General features: G+C 47.6%; 1 protein-coding gene across 4 annotated transcripts in view; it reads right to left on the bottom strand.

Annotated features, from left to right (window-relative positions):
- Nucleotides 1-24,879, bottom strand: part of FYN (FYN proto-oncogene, Src family tyrosine kinase) — a 229,125-nt gene extending 204,246 nt beyond the window's left edge. For 3 of the 4 annotated variants that reach the window (XM_002714927.6, XM_089333789.1, XM_089333790.1), the window contains exon 1: nt 24,429-24,569. The gene's annotated coding sequence lies outside the window, so the exon portion shown is untranslated. Of the gene's footprint in view, nt 1-24,428 lie in introns of all 4 variants that reach the window. The other variant, XM_008263382.5, reaches the window with a different exon arrangement.
- Between the last annotated feature and the right edge of the window lie 251 nt (nt 24,880-25,130).

The raw sequence follows: 25,130 nt of genomic DNA, 5'->3' as shown, positions 1-25,130 counted from the left end.
GGTTCTAGTCCCGGTTGCTCCTCTTCCAGTCCAGCTCTCTGCTGTGGCCCGGGAGGGCAGTGGAGGATGGCCCAAGTGCTTAGGCCCCTGCACCCGTGTGGGAGACCAGGAAGAAGCACCTGGCTCCTGGCTTCAGATTGGCGCAGCGCCAGCTATAGCAGCCATTTGGGGAGGGAACCAGCGGAGGGAAGACCTTTCTCTCTGTCTCTCTCTAACTCTGTCAATTAAAGTAAAAAAAATAAAATAAAAAAAAAATATATATATAATAAAATTGCTCAAGTTAACATTTTTACAATGTACCATGAGGCCCAAGAAAACATACATGAGGGTATAATTCAGCCTACAGACTGGCCTGCTACTCTTAGAACTCAGAGGGTCTATGCTTTAGTTTCTCTTTCTGTTAAACAAGGAATTGATCGGTATCTGCTCTCCACTGGGGGCTTATCTAAGAACACTGAAGGGGTCTTTTTTATTATCAGGTAATAAAATAATCCAAATACATTTGAATACACAAAGCAGAGTAACATGTTCCCTTATTTTTTTTTTTTCTAAACCAGCGTTGACACAAATGGAGCTTGCTTTGTTGTATACTTATGGGAAAAAGATACCTAAGAATGTTAGCATCTAAAGCAAGAGAACTACATAGCAGTATACTTAAAGGATGAAGGTGTGGCCAACTGGTGATACTGAATCAACAGTGGAATGAAAGCCTAATTGGAGTGTCTTTGATTTCTAACAAAGGCTGTGCAGAGACAGGCAGTGCAGACAACACCCTCTGAGAAGAAGTAGTGTAACCGACAATAGGGGAGTAGGGTGGTAGCCAGGAGACTGATCGATGAAGAAAGCCTGTCTTTAAGATGGTGAAATCACACGCTTCTATGTTGATGAGAATGCTGATCATCTTAAACAAAACAGACAAAAACCCCAGTACCAACTGAAGGAACTGTGTCAGCAAAATACTAAATAGTGTTGGGTGCAATAAAAATTTTATTAGTGAGTTAAGAAGCCAACATCTCGTTATACAGGTTTTCCTAAACAAGAAGTCAAGGAAAAAAAAAAAAGGAAAATCTTTACTACAACGCACACTGCCCCACATTTTTACACTGTGCCGTTTCTGTATTTGTCCTTTTTAGCCTACTTCTAGCACAGTCTCTTTGCTAAAATACATTAGTTGCCATGGAAACGATGTCATAGTGTGTAAAACCATTTACTGTCCTTGGAAAGGCATTCATGATAAAAAACTGAACAGTAGCATGTTTTCAAAAGAGAAGCAACAGAACGCAGTTGTGTAAAGACGCGTGATCTCAAAACCACGATTTCAAAGTATTCCTCCTCCACCAACTTTGCAGGTCCTGGAGAGCTTCTGCCTGTCAGGGTCCCTCAGATCATCCTGAGGCACACCCTTCCAACTCCTGTAGGCCAAGTGTACTTCAAACAAAGTCTCTGATCCGATGTTGATGAGAACAAAAGACTCCCTATAATGCACACTCACTTCCACGGTGTGGGGAGGGACTGGGAAGCTACAGAATCAGAACGGTCGTACGCACCCAAAGATATCCCGCTGTCCAACTTTGTTACAAGACATAGAAATAGTATCTGGGACACGGGGATTTGAACTTGACTTTCCCTGTTGCCATGGAATCGCAAGACACTCCCTCTTTTTCCCTTTCATCAGCTCGAAGGAAACCACATTCATTCCATCAATCATGTGCCATGCTGACTAAAGAAACCAAACACCACAAAACCAAACAGCCAGAAGTGCCCTCTGGAAGCCTAAAATCCAAAGGGTACCGGGAGGCAAGAGCACGGAGGGCTCCCTGGGCCGTGGCGAAGAGTTGGCCTTCACCTTGGCTGTGGTACGGAAGGCATGCAGGGGATCCCAGATTTTTCAAAGCTCCTGCAACGGTTGCAGGAAGTGGGACTGAAAGGGTTGAGAATAGAAATGGGCAGAGCAGTAAGGGCTTTGACCTGTTCAAAGGATGGAGGAGAATACAGTGCAGGAGAAATGCAACGCCTAACCGGCCGGATGGAACACCTTCCCTTGCTCACGAAAGCACTGGTTTACTCCTGTTGCCCTGCCACTGGTCAGCGTACTAAGTTTGCCCAGGATGTTTCATTGTGCAAATCAACATTTGGGTTTTGTAACCTCCACTTTGTACCTGCAGCTTCTATCACAGTCATGCCTACCAATCAATGTGTGAGTCGACGGTACACTGAAGGAAATTTTCACCTTAACATTCAATCTGCAAGACGACCTATGGCGATTCATCTCTTTCCTGTCCTTTTCCAGTCTTGACATATGGACAGCCTCCCTTTCAAGAACTACATGGGGAATGCTCACCAAGAAAACAAAGAGCACTTGGGCATGAGCAGTGATGGGCAGCTAACTCCACTCAGTGCTGACTGGTAGTGGGCAAAGTAGTCCCCATAGCAGCCCCCGCCATATACCAGGTGGCTGAGCAGTGGTGCCTTGACCCATGCTGCAGCCTGAGATGCACAGAACACCAGTCAGAAGAGTGAATGGGAAACAGACGGTTACAGGCTACGGTCTACAGGAAATAAAACAACAGGACACAAATCTGCTATGGATCTTCTAAGGAACTGTCTGAACATTCTCATTACAATGGTTTTGTCATTTATTCAAAGACACACTATTTATTTTATTATGCAATTTCCCTTTCAGTAGCAATGAACTAAAATTAGTACCGAATTTCTGCTTTTCAGGAAAGCTTATGACGAACGTTAACTCAGACAAAACAGTTGATAGTCACCCTCCACTACGGGAGCAGCAGTGACATCCCTGACTACACAGAGCACAACTCACACACCTGCTAGAACAGTGTCAGCAACAGCTCCCAGTGCTATCAGATGCTGCAGTGACACTGTGCTAAGGATGACAACTGAACAGACGCAGCTGCAGAGGGTTCACGAAAAGCACTCTGGTAAACACGACTTTCCTTCTAAATCAAATGACTGTTGTTCCAAAGTGATTTTGCTGGAGTGGCTGTTTGCCGTCATGGTTAAAACATGGCCTGGGACGTGCACATCCTGTATCAGAGTGCCTGGCTTTGAGGTTTGGCTCTACTCCCACTTCCTGCTTCCTGCCAGTGTGTACCCTGGGAGGCAGTAGTAATACCTTAAGTAGTTGGTTCCCTGCCACCCACATGGGAGACCTGGATTGGGTTCTCAATTCCTGGCTCTCGGCTTCAGCCTTACCCAGTTCCCACTGTTATAGGCATCTGAGGAGTGAACCAATGGTAGAAGATCTCTCTCTCCCTCTCTGCCTTTCAAATAAATAAATAAATTTTAAAAACAGAAAAATAGGGATGGGGAAACTTTTTTCTGCCAAGGGCCATTTGGATATTTATAAGATCATTAATGGGCCATACAAAATTATCAACTTAGAATTTTGAGTCTCCCCTGCTGCTGCCTTGGTAGGGCCAGACCAAATTATTTTACAGGCCTTACACAGCCTGGAGTTCAGATGATCCCCATCCCTGATGTAAACTGATTTTGTTTATTTTTGAATCCAGGTTTCTTTGTGCATATGCAAAAGAGAAGTGATCACTTTCATACACCAGTTTCAGCAGCAGCAGAAAAAAACTCCACAGTTAAATGATTCCAGTTTCCTGTAAGTATTATCAGGTATTTAAACAGAAAGTCAATTAATTCAAATCATGGTTTGATTTCCTTTTTCATCTATTTCATAGGACCAAACTAAAGCTTGTGGAAGTCCACTCAGTAGAGGTAAAACATCTCAAGTTATGGGAAATGCCACCATAAATAGTAGCAAGTTCATTAGGAGATGAATTTTTGTAGTGATGATACAAATACAAATTCTGTGATGTTAAAAAAACAATCTTTTCATGAACTCAAGAAACCTATGGAGTAGAGAGTTACTTAGAATTTGGAACGGTACATGCACCATTCTTAACTGCATTCAAACACAAGTGACAATATTCTAACAAGTACAAAAGAAAGTGCAGATGTAGAAACGGAAAAAGAGTGAGGCAGGTGTCCGGTGCAGTGTAAAGACACTATTTGGGACTCCTGCAGGAGCTCACATTCTGGCTCTCCACTGATTCCAGCTTGCTGCTATGCACCCTGGAAGGCAACAGGTGATGACTCAAGCACTTGGGTCCTCCTCGCCACACAGGTGGGAGATCTGGATGGAGTTCTAGGCTCTTGACTTGAACCTGGGTCAGCCCTGGCTGTTGTGAGCATCTGGGGAACGAACTACAGGTGGGATATCTGTCTCTGTCTCTCTCTCTTTCAAATAAAAGCAAATACATAATTTTTTTTAAAAAAAGAGAGAAACTGACAAATAGTTTTATATACACCCATTCAAAAAATTTAACTGGAGTTTGGGGACAAAGTCAATATTGAATACAAAACACACACAATGCATGCCTTCTATTTTGCCACATGTCATCATCCACCAACTTAGTTTAAGACATGTTTAAGAAATGACTCTCAAAGTCAATTTGAGTGTGCTATAATTCTATGCTACACAAAGCCTCTGAAGTTTGAGTACATTCTGTTCTGAACCAGTTAGAAGTCTTTAATCCAATCAGCGGGTGAAACACCAAAATACTTTGGCTTTTGAAAGCTTGAGCCAATGGCAGTCATGGAAAATAAAGCTTATAAACAAGAGATGTTGAAATCTAGCACAGTAACAGTGAAGGAGGAACTGGACACATTAAGTGATAAAAACCTGAACAGTATCCAGGGTTATTCCGAAATTACATTATGAAGTTTTGTAACATCTTCACTTGTGGCAGTTTTTTGGTGGAGCACCTAGGTTTAGTTCAATATATATATATATGTTCTCCATCAGAGTGAGCAGACTATGATGTTGCATGCCCACAAGACACCCAAAAGGACTCTAAGAGCAATATACTTTCATAAGTTTTGTCTTGTAAAAATGTTTGTCAAAGATAAGAATTCCGCATGAGTGAAAAGGACTTGTGAAAGTATTTGGGCATAAATATTTACACATTTCAATGTGAAAGCATTCTCAAAGAGCCTCCATTCAGCAGAATTTGTTCTGAGCTTAGCAAAGACTTCCTACCTGTAGAAAGAGCTATTCCTAAGTTAGAAATCTTGTGCATATGCATGCAAATACCCATCTACAAATAAAAATTTGAAGGGATTGCAGATGCCTTTAGAGAAAACTAAAAACAATTTATTCTTTATCAGCGTTGAGGCAGGCGCTGTGGCATAGTGGGTAAAGCCACCCCCTGCAGTGCTAGCATCCCATATGGCGCCGGTTCGGGACCCAGATGCTCCACTTTCAATCCAGTTCTCTGCTATGGCCTGGGAAAACAGTACAAGATGGCCCAAGTCCTTGGGCCCCTGCACCCACATGGGAGACCTGGAGGAAGCTCCTGACTCCTGGCTTTGGATCAGTGCAGCTCTGGTCGTTGTGGCCAACTGGGGAGTGAACCAGCAGATGGAAGACCGATTTCTCTCTCTGCCTCTCCTTCTCTCTCTGTGTAACTCTGATTTTCAAATAAACAGATAAATCTTTAAAAAAAGTCAATGTCACGAGTATGAGACATGAATAAAAAACTTAAAATGAGTAATATATACCAAAAATCAGTCTTATGCGCTTATTAATACTCACTTAAACCAATAAAGATATTTTTTATATCTAGTTAAATGAATACTTTTAAGTTTTAGACAATTAATTTGTGAAAAGATTTTAAAGGGAGCTGCTTCATCGGTCTAGAATATTTTAAAATCTGCCCGTTAATATATCAATATTTTTTAAAATTCTGTAATTTTATATAGTAATTCCTTTCCATTTAAACTACATGGTCCCCCATCTCTCTCTTGGTTTCCACTGACAGACAAGAGCAAATATAAGATACACTTTTACACTTGATCTTAGCCAAAAGGACAAGAAGTGATATAAGATGCACTTTTGATTAGATTCGCTCAGAGTATCACAGTAATCTGGAAGGAAAATACATTTGCAGTACCCCGATCGGCAACTCCCTGACCTCACCCTACCACACACCACAGCCAAGGCACACTTCTAGAGCAGACCAAGAGCTCTCCCTTCCACTGTTACTAGGGATTTCAAAAGACAGGTTTCTCCATCCTCTTAGATGTAGCAACACCCTCCTAAGGGAGTTAAAGACAGATGAAATGCAGATAAAAGGCCCCCCCTCTGTCAGCTGAGTGTTCTGTAACTGCTTAGCAATTATACTTGGAAATGAGTCCTTTCATAAACTGAGGCTTTATTTAGTACACGAGGACTGAACTGAAAGGAAGAGTGTCTCCCCTCATGTTTAGGGACACAATCTCTAGTACTCACCCTGTTACCTTTAAAATAGGTGACTGAAGGATCATGTGCAATAGAAATGCATCTCTGGTGTCCAGCATCACCACAGAGAATGCTTCCCACTGGCCCGATGCCCCAGGGCCACTGGGGTCCCTCCTCCCAGGGCACTTGAGCTGCAACTAAACAAGAAGATCACCCCAGTACACTCATAAACATCAGGTGGCCAACACTGGCCTTGAGAAGAGAGAACTTCCTACTTCTTCACTAAAAATGAACCTAATACAGCCATATTAAGCCATGATTCACTCAAAGGAAAAGATAGTATGCTATAAGAATATAAGCAAGTGCTTCCCCTTCCCCCAAATAAGAATACAGCCCAGGGGCAGGTGCTTGGCCTAGAGGTTAAGTGGCCACTGGGGATGCCTACATCTCCATATTTGAGCCTCTGGGTTTGAGTCCCACTGCCGGGTTTCCAATCTAACTTACTGCCACTGTGTATGCAGGGAGGCAGCAGAAAGCAGTTCAAGTTTTTGAGTTCCTTGCCACACACGAGGGACACCCAGCCTGTACCTGGCTGTTGCGGGCATTTGAGAAGTAAAGCAGTAGATGGAAGATCTCTCTGTCTCTGTCTCTCTGCCTTTCAAATAAAATGAAAATTATATATATATATATATATACACACACACACACACATACATACAGATACATCTGTATATATTTCCCAAATACAGTGCAGCAGGTCTGAAATGTGTAGGTACAACTCAACTACACATAAAAGATGTCACTGGCTGGCGCCGTGGCTCACTGGGCTAATCCTTTGCCTGCGGCACCGGCACTCTGGGTTCTAGTCCTGGTTGGGGCGCCGGTTCTGTCCCAGTTGCTCCTCTTCCAGTCCACCTCTCTGCTGTGGCCTGGAAAGGCAGTGGAGGATGGCCCAAGTGCTTGGGCCTCTGCACCCACATGGGAGACCAGGAGGAAGCACCTGGCTCCTGGCTTTGGATTGGTGCTGCGTGCCGGCCGTGGCAGCCATTTGGGGGGTGAACCAATGGAAGGAAGACCTTTCTCTCTGTCTCTTTCTCACTGCCTAACTCAGCCTGTAAAAAAAAAAAAAAAAAGATGTCGCTTTGGGGCCAGCGCTGTGGCACAGTGGATTAACGCCCTGGCTGAAGCGCAGCCATCCCATACGGGTGCCAGTTTGAGACCCAGCTGTTCCACTTCCAATCTAGTTCTCTGCTATAGCCTGGGAAAGCAGTACAAAAGATGGCCCAAGTCCTTGGGCCCCTGTACCTGCGTGGGAAACCCAGAAGAAGCTCCTGGCTTCTGGCTTCGGATCGGTGCAGCTCTACCCGTTGTGGCCAATTAGGGAGTGAACCAGTGGATGGAAGACCTCTCTCTCTCTCTCTCTCTCTCTGCCTCTTCTCTTTCTGTGTAACTCTGACTTTCAAATAAATAAATAAATCTTAAAAATAAAAGATGTCACTTTCTTTTTCCATGTTTGAATTCAACTTGTTTTTGGTCACTGGCTATTTTCAGATAATTTAGTCTCTTCGGATTTAAAACTTCAGTTGACTCAGGGCAATTAGTCAAATTAAACTCACGTCCAACTTGTGTTCCCTTCCCTGTCCTCCCTGTCTCCTTTGGCTTTGGGTGTTGGCCTGGCTCTGCTGACGTAGCTCATCAGTAACCCGCTGGGGCTAGGCAGCACCCGTGCCCATGATCCCATCCAATTTCTAGGGGAGAGACAGTGCCTGCTGGGTTCTGCCTCTTCTCTTTTCTGACCCCAGGCCTTTCAGTACCTCTGCCTCTGCCCAAGGCAGCAAGTGGGCCTGTTGGGAATTCCCCTGAGCCACGTGCAGACACTGGGGAACTGGCAGAGGACACCAGCTCAGGGCCTGCACACATCACTGCAGGGCGCACTTCAAGATGGCTTTCTTCTAGAGGTACAGCAGGGTGCAAGGGCTCCACCACCCACCTGAGGCTTCTGGCTTCTCACTGACTCCTCAGGCAGAAGCCCTGGGGAGCTGACACTGGCTACAAGTGACAATGTCCAGTTCTCAACTCTAGACTCTGAATCTGCCAGTTTCTTCCACCAACCTAGCAAGGCATTTTCTCCTTCCTGGGCCAACAGAAACCCCAGCAGCCTCTCTCCTGCAAAGCTTAGCGTGCAGTATGTGCCAGGTCTTCTGAGATGGAGCTCCTTGGAATCCACAAATTGTTTCTCTTCTAGCAAAGCTTGCCTATTTTAAATGAAGGCCTGGGCTAACTCTGCTCTCTGAAACCTGCCTGAAAGGCCTGTTTCAGATGTCAGAAGCTGAACAATGTCTTCCTTGTCCTTGGCCATGCTCTATCCTCCCCCTGAAGTCATGGAATCCTTAGTCTCAATAGGGGAGACTCCCAGGGCAACAAGAACTAGGAGGAAGGGAAAGTCAGTACAATACCCGTTCAAAATATTACTCTCACCAGCCAGCTGCTCACAAGGCTAGGTCTCAGAGCTCCGAGAACACTCATCTGGGACTTTTAGAATGTTAAGTGCGACACATGGACATGCCATATTTGAACATATATGAACCAAGGGCAAAAGGGAGCTCTAGCTTCAGTCTCATGAATTCTTCAGCTCTAAGGCTGAGGGGAGACCCACTCAGCAGGAAGCTGCCGGGCCCGGCATGATTCTGGAACTCTGATCCCCTGGGTTTCCCCAGCCAGGGCCTCCTCACATTTGTCTCTCCTCCTCTGTGCCGGTCACATCCTTGAGGCCTCAGACCCTTCCTCACTTCCCCTTTTGCCCTCAATCCAAGCTCACTCCCCGTCTAGCCTGAACCCTACTTTCTGCGGATTCAACTGACATTTTCTATAGTCTCTTGGAACATCCTATTTGCTTGACTATTCAATCCAATTCCTAACTCCAAGTCACTGCAGGGTCAAATTTTCCACTCTAAAAGTGACAAGTATTACTGGGCAAAGTCACAAAATTGAGCTAAAGAGAACTATTAAAAAGCCCTGGGAGTTTCCCAATGGAGCCTGAGTCTGTAACACTTTCCATCCACCTATCCTAGAGTTTTGTGGATCTTTGTACCTTTTCTAGATTGTCCAACCCTCTTTTCCAAATCTCTCCAACCTCAGATGATGATTCTGCCTCCAATTTTGCTGGAACATTCCAGGACATTCCACTTGTAAAATTTCTCCCTTCTCATATGCAAATTTCACTGTATCCTCTTCTACCTCACAGTGATGGTTACAATCGCACCGTGCCTGCTATCTAGTTGGCATTCAGCCTTATAAACACCTTCCTGATCTTTTCCTCTCCCTACTACTTTTATCCCTTGGCTGAATGGTCACCCTCTCCTCAAAAACACAGCTCTCTGGGGCCTGTGGATGTGACTTGGAGAAAGTTGCTTTGCAGTTGTAATTAAGGATCTTAAGATCAGATCATCCTGTAGTAGGGTGGATCCTTACTACAGTGACAAGTGTCTCCCGTAAGAGAGGAAAACACCACGTGAAGGTGGAGGCAGAGATCACAGTGCTGTCTACAGTAAGAACGGGAAGCCAACAAACATCCGGTGGCCACAAGAAACCAGGAAAGAGGCAGGGACAGATTTTCGCTCAGGGCCTCAAGAAGGAACCAACCTGATAACACTTTGACTTCCGGCTTCCAGAACTCTGAGAGCATTCTCTGTTGTTTTAAGCCATCCAGTTGGTGGGAATTTGTTGCAGCAGCGGCAGAAAACTAACACCCTGGGTAACTCTTCGCTTATTAGAGCTCACCCCTACCTCCTTCTCTGCGTGCACCCCTTTCTCCCTGACACCTCTCTCTCTCTAGCAGATCATCTCCCCACGTCTTAGCCCACTCAGGAGGGCACTGAGCGAGGTGGGTACTCTGGTGGAGAACACAGGGCAAGAGTCCCCCCATCCCCTATAGTGGCAGGTCTGGGTCTCAAATGAGTACCTGTCAGTGCTGCTGTGGGGGTGGCGGGGGCCAGGGTGCACCACTCCCTGGAAACAGAGCTTCCACAGAAACCTGAGGACCAGGGAAGGTGGTGGGGCTTGCCTGGGGTGCCCCAGATGGAGGATTCCAGCACTTTCATGTGCTGGACTCTTCACCCTGGGCATGTTGGGCCCAGGTACAGTAATGCTTGGGTTTTCCAAGTACTAACCTCCTTGGTTCACAGGCATGAATACACTAAGCAGGGGCTCCTGGCACCCCCAAAGGTATCTAGTTCCATCCATACCACCCCAGTCCTTACAGATTCCTCTCAACCATCCCTCTCTGGTCTCCACAGAGAAATCCTCAGCCTCTAAATAAACTGCCTCCAACTCTTGACCATTGGAAATCAAGAATCTGTTGAATAACAGTAAGAAAGGGGAAGTTACGTGGTCAACCTCACTTATAGGGAAAGAAGGGTAAGGTGTGGCACGTTATCTATGCTTTGGCCCATATTTGCAGGCAGGATTAGAAGGCAGGATCATTGCATTTTTCACCCAAGGCAGTGGGACATAAAGTAGAATCTCAAACATTATGCACAACCAAAATCCAAATTCAGGGCCACAACTCATAGGCTCTATCAATGCAGGGAACACAATGTAGAGCTTACTTGAAGGAAGTTTGCTTTGGAGGCATCTCACTCAAGAAGTACTGAAAAACACATCAAAGACCTCCCAACATGGAGGTCCACAAGCACTTAATAAGCGCACAGTTCAGGTAGTGTTACACAGCACATAGCAAACGGCACAAGGTGCACTTTCAGCCTTCTAGAAGCTTGATACTGAGAATGGACAGTGCTGATGCTGACACAGATGAAAGTGGCTGCAGATGAACAAACTGCAGAAATACAGGGAGTGGTGGCATCTATGGGGGAAAGTGCAAGGTGGTGACTGTGGCAGTGGGAAGGGGCCAGGAAAAACATCTACATCACAGACAGTGCATGGATAAACAGGGAACAAAATCTCACCACCGCTTCCCAGAGCTTACAATGGCATTTTAAACAACAGTGATGTACCACGTACCCCCCTCCAGCTGCAGTGGTTGGTCTGCCACCACAGGAAGTGTTCTAATAAGAACACTCTCCAGCCCAGATCCATTAAACCTGGCATCCATGTGAGAAGGAGGCAGGGGAAGCCATTAATGAGCTTTTCACAGGTAGCTGAGAAGACTCTAAATGAATGCCTGACAAACATTACCTGTTGGAGGCTGTTGTGTCTTTTGTTAAAGAAATGATTCAAGAAAACATTTCCTGAAGTGTCTGTTCAATCATCCTTTTGAAGGACATGCAAACAGAGGCTGTCACTGAATTGTCATGTGAAATCATTACATTGTAGGACCTGAAGTCTGAGACAGAACCCTTCTGCAAGCCAAGGGGCTTCTTCAGATGATGCTAATACAAAGTGAACAAAAGGAATGCATAGCGAGGAAGGCATTCCCAGAACCCATGCTGGGTTGGGTGTGGCTGAGGAACTCAGCTCAATACTGCTTTGAGTGGTCAGAGCTGGGCAGGTGTACAAGGAGAGAGGACCTGCTTTCTCTTTCTCATGCTTTCAGGTCCACACAGCTTCGCTCGCCTTTCCCCTCATTCACTATTGTACTCATCCAGTCTACTCCAGATTCTTTGAAACATTCTGCGTTTTCTGTCATTCTTCACTATCAGTAACTTGGAATTATTTATCTATGGTGAAAATCTGGTTAATGAAAGCCCGATGGCAGAAGGTAAAGAAATATCTTTTTTCGGCTGGCGCAGCGGCTCGCTAGGCTAATCCTCTGCCTGCAGCCCCGGCACCCCGGGTTCTAGTCCCACTTGGGGCGCTGGATTCTGTCCTGGTTGCTCCTCTTCCAGTCCAGCACTCTGCTGTGGCCTGGGAAGTGCAGTGGAGGATGGCCCAGGTCCTTGGGCCCTGCACCCGCATGGGAGACCAGGAGAAGCACCTGGCTCCTGATTTCAGATCAGCGCATCATGCTGACCACAATGTGCCAGCTGTAGCAGCCACTTGGGGGGTGAACCAACGGAAAAAGGAAGACCTTTCTCTCTCTCTCTCTCTCTCTCTCTCTCACTGTCTAACTCTGCCTGTCAAAAAAAAAAAAAAACTTATTTCATTGGTCACCCCAAATTTTTAACAAAAAGTTCCAAATTCTGAAAAAAAAAAGATCTTTAAACATATACCATTCACAAAATACAATGGCACGGGCTGGTGCTATGGCGTAGTGGGTTAAGTGGTCACCTGCAGTGCTGGCATCCCATATGGGTGCTGGTTGGAGTCCCAGTTACTCCACTTCCTGCTGCTCCAGCTCCCTGCTGGTGTGACTGGGAGGGCAGTGGAAGATGGTCCAAGTCTTTGGGCCACCTGCTACCCACATGGGAGACCTAGATGAAGCTCCTGGCTCCTGGCTTTGGCCTGGCCCAGCCTTGGCTGTTGTGGACATTTGGGGAGTAAACCAGTAGATGCAAGATCCCCTCCCCTCTCTCTCTCCCTCTCAAATAAATAAATAAATCTTTTTAAAAAATACAATGGCAGTTCCTAAAACACTCTAGGGTGGTTATCAAACTTAAATCATGTGCATCCATGGAGAATAAATCAAGTGCTACCAGAATATTACAGGTGCTCAGTGTCCAGCAATATGCCAGCCAGGCATTGCAGATGCCCAGGCTGCAGATTCCACTACCCTGCCTCCAGGGTCTGTCTAAATATCTGCTAAGCATCCACCTTATGGCTGTTCTACATGCCATAAGTGGAAAGACAAGAAGGGGGAGTGGCAAACAATACTTTTGCAAAGGGCCCACAGTTTCTTGAGAAGACAGGATCCATATATATGCATTTCTAGGAGACCTGGATTCTAGTCTAAGCTAAATTAGTAACTTGGGCAATCATAAAACAAAATAAAACAAAACAAAACAAAAAACTCTGATTCTTGGATTTTTCATGTATATAGTCAACTTACAAGGCAAGGTGTCACTTATTAGGAAACAACTGAGAGGTACAAATGTTCAATGTAAGAGAATGAAGAGACTGGGAGAAATCTTTCCAGAGGTGAGACTCCAGCCGGCCTTTCACAAATGAACTGTAAAAGGAAAGAAGCATCAGGCCAGATGCATATTCTGCACTAATGAGATAACAAATGCATATCTGGCTCATCAGGTCTTAGCAGAGTGGGAGAGGAGGTGAGCCAGGTTGACTAAGGAAGAATGGGAGACTGTATAAGTCCAGGCTGAGGAATCCAGTCTTTCTGCTCTTATTCACCAGGTTCCTAGCCAAGGGATAAGGAGAAAGACCAGTATCTACAACAACTGCCTATCTGTTTTGCCATGGATCAACAATTCCTCACTCAGTCTAGGAAAGTATGGGAGTAAAACAACTATTATTTGCAAACTGTGGGAGAGCCTGAAGATATGACATAGCGAGAGGACATGGAGCAGGTGAAGGTATACACAAAGGACAGCCACAGAAGGACATTTTCATGGGTAGAAGATAGAGAATGATGGAATGTTGGAGTTGATCAGTAACTCTGGAGTTTTGCAACAAGGCACCATGTTTTACAACGAAGTATCATGTTTGAGTTTCTGAATAAAGAAAATACACAGGTCAATGAAAGATGATGTCCTCCAAAATCCTGAGAAGGCAACAAGAGAAACAATGAACAGAAATCAGCACTTTTTCAAGTATCTTTGTATGTGCCTAAGTCTAAGCCACGTAGCACATCATTTCTGGGATAAAATGAAAATAAAATTGAAATAAAAATAACATTTTAGACTATTTGAAGTTGTTACTGCTTCTGAAGAGACACAGCATTTGTATGGAAATGATCGAATTTGTTGGTGGTTATGTACCTCTTCAGCAGAATGTAAATGGGGCAGGATTTCACAGAAATACCGAATCAGTAACTTTTTCTGGGCATTACATGAAGAAAGGATTGGGAAAAGTGCCTTGGGCTTTGTTGTGGTAAAGGAGATCTGGCTCATCTCTAATTTTCCATTAAAGCCCTACTTTTCAATATAAAGCAGATGGAATCCTTACACAACTCAATGAAAAAACCTACTATTTCTGGGTCCCCCAAAGATGGAAGCTCTAAAAATGTCCTCATCAGATGAAACCCCAGCAGCACGGTGCAGAGGAGCAGCTACTTGGAAACCGCTGAGAGCCAAGCAGGCAGGGGTTTTGCTGTGATGGTCTTTTGAGCCCTGGCCTCCACTCGGGCTGCAGCTCCCCTGGAGTCCGATTAGCGACTTCTCCCTCTTTTCCACCTGCTCCCACCACCGGAGCTCAGACTCCCTATGCTTGCTTCATTTCCTGTCTTCCAGAAGCTGCCTCTCAACCGCTCCATTCTCACTGCTGGTCCCAGATACTGAAAGGATTTCAATGTCTTCAAGCCTGCCTACCCCACGCCTAAATCAGAACAAGGCCTGGGAACATGCATTCTATAGGATCCTCAGGATGGCAATGCAACCACTGCTCTAAAGCTCTCTTCTTATTATGGGCTCAGACCTTCAAAAAGTTCATGGAAAACTGCTTGGATTTCAAGATTTGCTGGTTTTTTTTTTTTTCCTTCTTGCACCAAAACAAATTCATCTTTTAATGTCATTGTCCATGAACTTGTGGAAGTCACCTCACATTCTCTGTCACTGTGCCAAGGTGAGTGGCAGAACAAGAGGCTGAAATTTCCCGAGCACATACTGGGCACTGTCTCCCCCCCGACAGTGCACACCCTCTTGGAGAGGAGGGGCAGAGTTAGATGAAGAGCAGAGACACTGGAAGCAGACAGCCTGGGTGCAGATCCCAGCTGCTGCTCACTAGCTGTGTGCCCCTGGCTGAGTCACTTACGGCTATGCCCCAGTTTGCTTATCTTCTACATACTGATAGTACCTCACAATATGGCATTGGGTGTGGCGCTGCCCAGTCAGCCAACCACAAGTAAAGACACAGTCCACGAACTGCAAAGAGTTTCTAAGTCAGTGACAAGGGCCAGGCGGGGAGGAGGGTGATGATGGGATGGTAAACCAAGTGGTACAGGAGCCCAGAGGCAGGAGTGAGGGGACCGCTGCCAGGGAGCCAGTCTCCAGTGGAGTTGTCAGAAACAGTGAGGCTGCACAGTGGGGTCAATGTGCCTTGGTTTCTCCATGAACAGACACCGTGGAAGGAACTAGATGGAACACAAGTAGGCAGGGAACGAGGAACAAGAGCAGGGGTGAGTTTGGTGGTCACAGGGCTCAGGCTTGGCCAGTAATTGGCTGTTGTCAATGGGCAAGCTGCTCCCTGAGCCTCGGTCTTCCCATCTGACTAATGGGGATAATAATAACTCCCTCACAGAGCTGTTGGGATGAAAGAAGTGACCGTGCATAAAGCACTTAACACAGTCCTCTGGGGTTACTACTCCTCCGATGTCTTTGGGGAAGGGTGAGTAGCTGTGGTTGGCTGAGTGTTTTTTTCATACTCTCAGAGAGGGGGGGAAGACAAAGCCAGATGCCAGTGGCCCCAGAAAAGCTCTCTGAACAAAAACAAGCAATGGCACGGTCTTCACCATACAGTATGTTCTCTTCCAAAAACTTTACAGTTAATAGGGGGCTCAATATGTATCTGCCCAAACCAAGCAGTACGGCTCGAGGTTGTGTGTTTATGAGGGCAGAATATGCCATGACCTCTCCTTCCTAAGAAGACCTGGGTCCCGCTTCATGGCCAGAGAGAGGCGCGGAGCAGGCCACTCGGGTGGCAGGCTGAGGGGACTGGGACCACGCTCTCGTCCAGATATTACAACTCCGAGTCTTACGGACGTTGTTAAAGTTTCATGAGTCAGTGAGCATTATCTTTTCTTCCCACGTTTTTATTAGCCCATAAATCCAGTTCAATTTATACCTTTCTAGGATTGCTGCATTCTAATCAAGTCCAAAGTACCACGGATTCCTCAGTTGTCTGTACTGCATGTCACCTCCGAGTCCATTTGGAAAATACTGTTCAGGTTACTTATGTGTTTTAGGAGCTAAAAATTAGATTTGCTCGACTAAAAACACTCAAAAATGATTATGTTCCTCCAAATAAACCGAATCACTCTTTTTTCATAGGAACCAAGTCATAACCCCAGGGTTTTTTTCTTACACTGGAGTTCACTCTTATCTTTAGAGTCATGATGACATTCTGAAGTCAAACTCAAGGGATTACATTGCTAATTGGAGAAAATTCTGGGTATCTGACTAAAACAAAGAGACCATTTGGTAAGGCTTCCACTACTTTCACGTTTTTGATGGAAGATTTGCTTAAAAATGCAGTTTTCAATCATACCATGTAAATGAATTTCCCATCTTTTCAATAATTCTTAATCTAGAATGGACAATCACCCAAATCTCTTTCTAAGACATTGCAAATTTCCTTACAAATACACAATACATTTTCATCTTTTTTCCCTAAGCAACATATGAATATATGAGAGATACCCTCTTCAGAAAGTTCATGAAGAATGGAATTAAAAGATAAGTCTAGGGGCCAGTGCTGTGGCATAGTAGGTTAAGCCTCTGAATGAGGTGTTGGCATCCCATATGGACGCTGGTTCAAGTGCTGTCTGTTCCACTTCCAATCTAGCTTCCTGCTCTTCTGCCTGGGAAAGCAGAAATGGCCCAAGTGCTTGGGCCCCTGCACCCTTGTGGGAGGCTCACCTGGATCCTGGCTTCAGATCAGCCCAGCTCCGCCTTGTGGCCATTTGGGGAGTGAACCAGCAGATGGAAGACTTTTCTGTCTCTTCCTCTCCCTGTCTATAACTTTACCTTTCAAATAAATAAAATCTTTAAAAAGTTTATCTTAATGCAAAAAAATTTGGAAACTCCTGTAATTTTTTCATAAGCTTTTGGAAGACACTTTGCAGTATGTGTCATTATGAGGGCATATGCACATACACATGTGTTCACACATACATCAACAGCAGCAGAAGGGGTTGGTGCTGTGGTGTAGAAGGTTAAGCCTCCGCCTGCAGTGCCAGCATCCCATATAGGCATCAGTTGGAGTCCTGGCTGCTCCACTTCCAATCCAGCTCCCTGCTAATGCATCTGGGAAAGCAGTGGAAGATGGCTCAAGTGCTTATGCTCCTGTACCCATATGGGAGACCCTGAAGAAGCTCCTGGCTCCTGGCTTCGGCTTGGCCCAGCCCTGGCTGCTGCAGCCATTTGGGGAGTGAACCAGTGGATGGAAGATATCTCTCTCTTGCTCCTTCTCTTTCTGTATCTCTGCCATTCAAATAACTAAATAAATCTTTAAAAAAAAAAAAAAAGAACAAAAAACACACTAGCAAACTAGCAAATAGCCAGCCTTTCCTATGTGTGGATACTGTCCTGAGTCTTTCACATTTATTAACTCAATGAATCCTCAAAATGGTTCCTATCCTAGGAACTACTTTTTTTATTTAAGATTTATTTATTATTTTATTTTGAAAGTAGAGTTACAAAGAAGGAGAGAAAGGGATCTTCCAACTGCTGATTCACTCCCCCAGAGAGCAGCAACAGCCAGACTGAAGCTAGGAGCCAGGATCTCCTTCCAGGTCTCTCACATGGGCACAGGGGCCAAGTACTTGGACCATCCTCTACTACTTTCCCAGGGGCATTAGCAGGGAGCTGAATTGGAAGTGGAACAGCTGGGACATGAACCAGTGCCTGTGTGGCATCAAAGTCGGCAGCTTTACCTGCTACATCACAGTGCTGGTCCCTACTCTAGGAACTATTATCCCCGTTTTAAAGACGAAGAGAGGGAGCACAGAGAGATTAGGTCTCTTGGACCAGCTCACACAGCTGGAGAGCAATCAAATCTGTGTCCTACCCCTGAACCTCATCTCTCACCTGGGTGAAAGGATCAAAGCCTGATGACTGACATCTTGGACAAGTCACTAACCACTTTGGAATTCATGTTAACCTCCTCACATGGAAAATGAGCATGTTGGGCTACATGATCGGCAAGCCCTTGGGCCCCATGGTCCTTGCCCTAGAAAAACTCTACGACACGCGGTCCCTCACTGGCTGAATGTTCTGTGGGTTGTGACACCTGTTTCTGCCCTGGTCTAGGGGAGCAGCAGACTTCCAGACTCCTACCCCTTTATTCCCCTGATGCTGCTCTGGCCAGGTTCTGAGATTGATGGAGCTAAATCCAACTGCACTTTTCATTCTTCAGCTTGTTAACTCTGAGCTGCTAATTGCTCCTACCCCCCACCCCACCCCAGCCCACCAGTACTCTGTCTGCACCTCTCCTACTCAGGCCCTGGGCTCAGTCTTGCGCCTGCCTGCTCTTTCAACCCTACACACTGCCTGGGTGATCTCATCCACATCCATGGCTGCACACTGTTTTGTAACTGGCTCTCAACAGATCAATGGTTGGGACCTAGTTCTCTTCCCTCACTCCAGACCCACCTACTCAAAAGCCTGGGAGACGCTTCCACCTGGCAGTCTACAGAGAGCAGGAAGAAGTCCTCACATACACACCCTGCCTGCTCTTGTCGCACTGTGCTGCTTGTCTCCATGACTCCTCCTAACCTCCCAAAGACCCCTTTCTGCCCCCTCCCCCATAAACTGCCTCATCCTCGCTGTCTTTTTTGCTCCCTTTGCACCTCCATTCCTTCCATTCAGACCCTCACCATGTTCCTCTGTTTCCACAACCACCCTCCTTGCATTGCTCCTGCCCGCCTCAGGTCAAGGGCCCACAGTGTGGCCAGTGATCCTCAACAAAACCCAGATCAGATCAAAGCTACAGCTCCACTCAAAACTCTTAAATGGCACTCAGGATAAAGTACTTACAAGAATCTTCTCAATTTCTCCTCTAGCGGTGTCTTCTCCCTTGTCCACCTCTCTGCCACCCCCACTGGCCCTGAACAAGCAGCAGTTTCCCAAAAGGTCTGCGCATGCACCCTCTGGGCTGTGCTTTCTGGGGCAGTGGCCTTCCTACAACACTCAACACTCGCCTTCCAGCTGCTCTGCCTGTCTGCCCCCACCCCTGCCTCCTCCCACCCGTCTCTACTGGGTTCACGCTTCCCTCCATGTGCGCCCCTAGAATCACAGCATGTGTAATAGCGGTCAGAGATGTCCTTGTTTCTCAGCCCACCTAGCAGGTAAGTTCCTTGGGGGCCGAGTCAGACCTCTCTATGCTCCTGACGTATCTGGGGCCACCATGTCCGGAAAATGGTCGATGCAGTGGATGAACACAGCCGGGTGAGCAAATGTGTAGACAGGTCACAAACTCACACAGGCTTCTGTGTGGACCACAGAAGGACTGAGCTTAGAACAAAGACTCACACAGGGTAAAATGATTTCCAGTATCAAGATGCTTTGTTTTCCCCTTCTAAAATTTAAAATTTTATTTCATTGTTTCATTTACCAGAGAGGTAATACCTGAAAGTCTGAACAGAAATGATGGATATTTTGTTATTTTAAGTTTGGCCTTAAGTTCATTTTTCATCAACAGGAAGTCTCAATTTCCAATGGAGTTTTCCCCTCTCCTCTCACAGCGTTATAACATTTTATAATTGATATCATCATTATACCCACACGTAGTATTTGGAATATCGACCAGTGGCTGAGGGTAAGGGTTTTGGAATCCAGCTAACAGGGCCTGGATCCTGACTCTGCTGCTTAGTAGGATCCTGGTTATTTACTCAACATATTGCTTCCATTTCCCATCTGTAAAATGATTCTAAGTGAAACCACTTCAAATCATTATTGTTGAGATCAGAGCTTCAATGGTACTTAGCACATAGCAAATGCTCAGCCAATGTTAGCAATTATTTGGTTTTTCTAACTACTCTAGTAGCCGGTGAGCTCCTGAAGAATAAGACCCGCAGAAACACTCGTTTCCACCACCCTAGCTCCCCCGTGCCCTGTACAAAACAGCACACTAAGCTAATGTTGGCAGAACAGATGAATACAGTAAGTGTTTATAGAAAAAACGTGCATTATTAATTATGGGCACTTAGGGACCGAATTGCTCCAACAATGTGGAGATCTGTGGAGAAAAGGGTCTACCCAGGACACAGGCAGCTCCCCTACTCTTCGGGGTCCTCCATGGACTTTGCCAGGATGCAGAGACACCAAGAGTACAGGCAGCTGCTGATGGAGGGAAGCCAGGTGGGAGTGAAGAGGGGGCTGACAGCGCCTCCAGCCTTTCCCATTAAGAAGCTGCAAGGCCTCGGGACAAGGAGTCTCACCTGTGCTTAATTTCACCATCTGATACAGGGATGAGGAAGCTTTGTCCTGCCAAGGGCCACTTGGACATTGACAACATCACTTGCTGGCCACAAAAACAATCAACTTCAAAAGTAGCCTGCTGTAGATGCATTGAACTTCAAGTCCAGCCTGCGGTTGTCTTGACAGAGACGGACCAAATGATTTCACAGGCTTATAGGGCCCATGGGCCAGCCGTTCCCCACCCCTGGAAGAGAAGGCAGGGCTGTGTGTGACTTCACATTACCCTCCTAGCCACTCTGGAAGCCAACACAATCACCAGATTTAAAAAAACCAGGCCAAGAAAGGTGCTTCTGGAGTCAAAGAACCACATCAGAGTCAACACAGGAAGCACCAGATGACTGTGTTGCAAACAACTGTTGAGCAGGAATTGGCCCTTCAAAACAAGACAAAAAGAAAGTTTTTCCAACATGCTCAAGATGAAAAGATCTGGACTTCTAAAATCAAAAGAACAAAAGCAATGATGGGTGTCAGCTCTTGGTTTCCATTTAATTCCCATCAGCCTATAAACTTCTTTATTTTGAAGATTTATTTTATTTGAAATATTTATTTGAAATCAGAGTCAGAGAGAGAGAGAGAGAGAGATCCTCCATTGACTGGTTCACTCCCCCAAATGACTGCAACAGCCAGGGCTAGGCCAGCGCAAAGCCAGGAGCCAGGGAGTTTCATCCCGGTCTCCCAAGTAGGTAGCAGGGACCCAAACACTAGGGCCAGCCTCTGCTGCTTTTCCCAAACCATTAGCCAGGAGCTAATCGGCGCTCATATGAATGCCGGCGTCACAGGCAGCAGTTTTACCCACTACACAACACTGGCCTGTGGTAAGCTTCTTGAGAGCAGTGAATGTGCCTGGTTAAGTGGCAGTGCAAAGCTGTTCACCAAAAATATATTTTTTCTTGTTCTTTTTTCTTCTGTGTATATGGCTAAACTACATATCCCAGGCTCCTTTGCAACTGTGTGGCCATATAACTAGCCCTCACACAAAGAATGTGAGTAGAAATAATGTGTGTCACTTCCAGGCCAAATGTTTTAAAAGCAGGTATAACTCCCTTCCAATCTTTCACCTCTGCTATCAGCTGAACCAGATTACAGTGGCAAGGTAACGTCACAGGACAGGGGTGTGGGACCCAGGATCACTGCAAGGGGGAAAACCACCTATTGCCAGAAACACTCATTCTGGACTATTCACAAGCTAGAATAAACATCCTTCACTTTGCAGCCACTGTTTGCAGGCCTATTTGTCACTGTTGCTAACATGAGCCTTGTTAATTCAGATGCTGAGTGTATACCAAGTACCTAAGTCACATTTGCTCTCTGTGAAATGAAAACACAAGGCAAAACTCAGCAGGAAATGATATAAGGAAAGATGGGATTCTTTTCCTCCATGTGTTGACCAACTCACGGTGAAAAAGGACACATGACAAACGTAAGGCCTGCTGCTAAAGCCTGGAAACAAAGTTGGAGAGGCCTTCGTAGAAGAAACAACAGGACTTCAGGCAAGTCAAATGGGGCAGGAGACTTAAGTCCCAGGAGAGAGTGCATACTTGTCTGCATTCAACCTTATCATTAACTCTCTAGCTTGGCCAACAGAGTACAAGGTTATGGTGAACTGCCTTTCCTTCTTGGGTCTGGAACCAAACAACCCTTTGTACAATCTATACAATCTACTCATTAGCTCTATTGCCTTTTTTTTTTTTTTTGGATAGGCAGAGTTAGACAGTGAGAGAAAGAGAAACAGAGAGAAAGGTCTTCCTTCTGTTGGTTCACCCCCCAAATGGCTGCCACAGCCAGTGTGCTGTGCCAATCCAAAGCCAAGAGCCAGGTGCTTCCTCCTGGTCTCCCATGCGGGTGCAGGACCCAAGCAATTGGGCCATCCTCACTGCCTTCCTGGGCCACAGCAGAGAGCTGGAGTGGAAGAGGGGCAACCAGGACTAGAACCCGGGGTGCTGACGCCGCAGGCAAGGATTAGCCAAGTGAGCCATGGTGCTGGCCAGCTCTATTGCTTCTTTTTCTTTTTAAATCCTTAGAAAGTACAGGAGTAAATGTTTAACAAATCATAACCGCTCTTCCCTAATAAATTCTTGAAGAATAAACTTGAGATAGTTCGGCTATTTACAATAGTTAAGGAGCCATGCTTTTGACCATGAACGGGCCAGACCAAAATTTTGATATCAGCTAAGTGTATAAGTGCCAGAGCGGCTTACAGAATGGAATATAAAGCTCCCAGATTTACATGAACATTTCCTCTTTCAGAGGAACATCAGAGGGTTTATCAGAGTTCACTCAAAAGAATCTACATCCCCTGTGCAGAGGCTCAGGTAGTTAAACCACTTCCTCCAAAAGCTGCAAGGACTCCATCTGAAAGCATGGTACCCAGGGGGCAGGGACCGGGGAGAAAGACACGAAGGGTGGAAAGTACTGCAGTAACTTGGGTGGTGAGAGGAAGGATGTGGGTGTCTGAAGGTTACTGTGAAGCAGGCAAGAGACAGTCTCCAGTCTCCTCAACGCCAATTCAATGTTTTGATGTTCTCAGGTACTTGCTTAAATAAAAGGGTGAAACAACATCTCTGGGCAGACAAGATCTCATTTCAAAAGATTAGGACAGTGGCTTGAGACTTGCGAAGAAGAGAGTCAGCTTGTCAACACCAATTTCATTGATTCAGAAACAAGATTCTTCTGAACCCACACCAAATTCCTTCCACCCCAGCTTTTAGTTATCTACCCCACAAAGGGGGGGGGGCACACACGGAGGCGGGGACCTTAAGAGTAAAGCAACTTCAAGAAGGCTGGAATAACTGTCCTCTTACATCTAAGAAATCCTGCAGCTGCCAGTCAACACTGCAAGTCTGTGAATACACCAAAGTGCCCGCACCTGCCAGCCGGCATCTGGAGGGCTTTTATTTATTTATTTATTTTTTGGTAAATGTGGATAGAAAGACTCTTGAGAGAAGATGGACTGCTTCATAAGCAAGAAAGGGAAGCCCCGGGGAAGAGAAACCAGAAGCATCGTGCCTATCCTTGGGTACTTTGTGTGTCTCCTCTATGCACTGAAAGGGCTCTTTGTGCCACACACACACACACACAAACACACACGGCGGGTCTGGGTGATTTATTGGGGGAAGGAGGAGCCAGAAGGGTGATTTTATTATCCCTCTCCTCAGTGAGTCCCAGCAAATCCTCTCCTGGGCCTTGGCTGGGTGGCCTCTTTTCTGGCCCAGTCCCCTCGGCCTGGCCTGTGGCCGCAGAGATAAGAGAGGGGAGGGGACCAAACAAAAACAGCCATCGATCCAGGGAAGTCGGGAGGAAATGCAGCTAGGGAGCCGGGAGGGGAGGAGAAAGGAGGTCCAGGGAGCAGCGGGGTGGGGGCCGGGGGACCGGAGTCCAGGAGGCGAGCGGACAGGGAAGGCGGGCGGCGGTGGCGCTGGCAGAGCGAAGGGGAGGATGGCGGAGCGCGGGAGGTGCCAGGAGTGGGTTGAGGACGCGAGGGGAAGGCGACGGCCCCGAGGGCGGGGACCGCGAGGTGGAGTGGGGCCGAGGTGGGTGGGGAGGGAAGCAGCACGGGGCATCAATTATTAAGTGATTACATCATCCCCGACATTAAACAACACACACAGCCCGGTTCCCGCGGGGGGCCCGAAAGGAGGGCGGGGGCGGAGTCTGGGCTAGCCTCGCCCCCAGGTCAATTCCGATTTTCACACGGCACCCGCTCGCGGGCAAGGAAAGGGCCCCATCCCCACGCTGCCTCGGGGCCGCGCCCCGCAGAGGTGGCCTCGCTCGGCCGCGGGAAGACCCCCCGCACGCGCGCCCGCGCGCGGCTGCCCCGCTGGGCGCTCCGGAGGCGGCGGTGGCCACGGCCCAGCAGCCGGGCACCGCGGCGGAGGCGGCTGTGCGGGGGCGCCGGCGGCCGGGGGTCCCCGCAGCATCCCGCGGCCCCCCGCGCCGCATCTGCGGCCGCTTACCTGCGCGGCGCCAGGCTCCGGAGTCCATTCACATGGTCCTCTCCTCGCCGTGGTCGGGCGCGGCCTTGGCGGCTCAGGCAGCTGCCGGGTGGGCCCTCGAGAGCGCCGAGGGGGCGGCGCCGGGGGGCGGGGGTCCCCGGCCCGGCGGCCCGATCCCTCCCTGGCGCGGGCGGCGGCCGCCGGGCGGTGCGGCGCGGGCGGCGGCTTTGTGTGCGCCCGGAGAGTCCTGGGCGCGCAGGGAGAAGCGCCGCACCCGGGCGGCTGAGGACGCACGGCTCCAAGCGCAGCCTCGCCCCTGTTCCCGCGGCCGGCCGGCGGGCGGGTCTCGGAGGCCTTGGTCTCGCGGCGACCTCTCCTCCTCTCCCGCGGCAGCCCCCTCCCCGCCGGCTCCGCTCCTGACAGATGGCGCAACTGCAAAGACGCGCCGCCGCCGCGGCTGCTCGCAGCGACTCCCGCTGATGCTCCGGCCCTCGGGCTCCAGAGGGGAGCGAGCAGGGGGCGGGGGCGGCCCCGAGAGTGGCAAGGCTCACCGTCCTATCAGAGGGCCCCGTGGGAGATGCGAGCCTCAACCATTGGTGTGTGAGGCGGGGGCGGGACGGCCCTGGGTGGGGCCGCGGAGAGGGTTGAGCGTTACTGTGGCAGCGGCATCCCGGCGTGCGTGCGGGGTGGGGGCGCGGGAGGGTGCGCGGGAGGAGGTGCGGG

This window comes from Oryctolagus cuniculus, chromosome 5 (genome assembly GCF_051225735.1).
Source record: "Oryctolagus cuniculus isolate XC-2025 breed Fujian yellow rabbit chromosome 5, ASM5122573v1, whole genome shotgun sequence".
Classification (NCBI taxonomy): Eukaryota; Metazoa; Chordata; class Mammalia; order Lagomorpha; family Leporidae; genus Oryctolagus; species Oryctolagus cuniculus.
The sequence above is the reverse complement of the archived record's forward strand: the minus strand, read 5'-3'. Positions and strand labels throughout refer to the sequence as shown.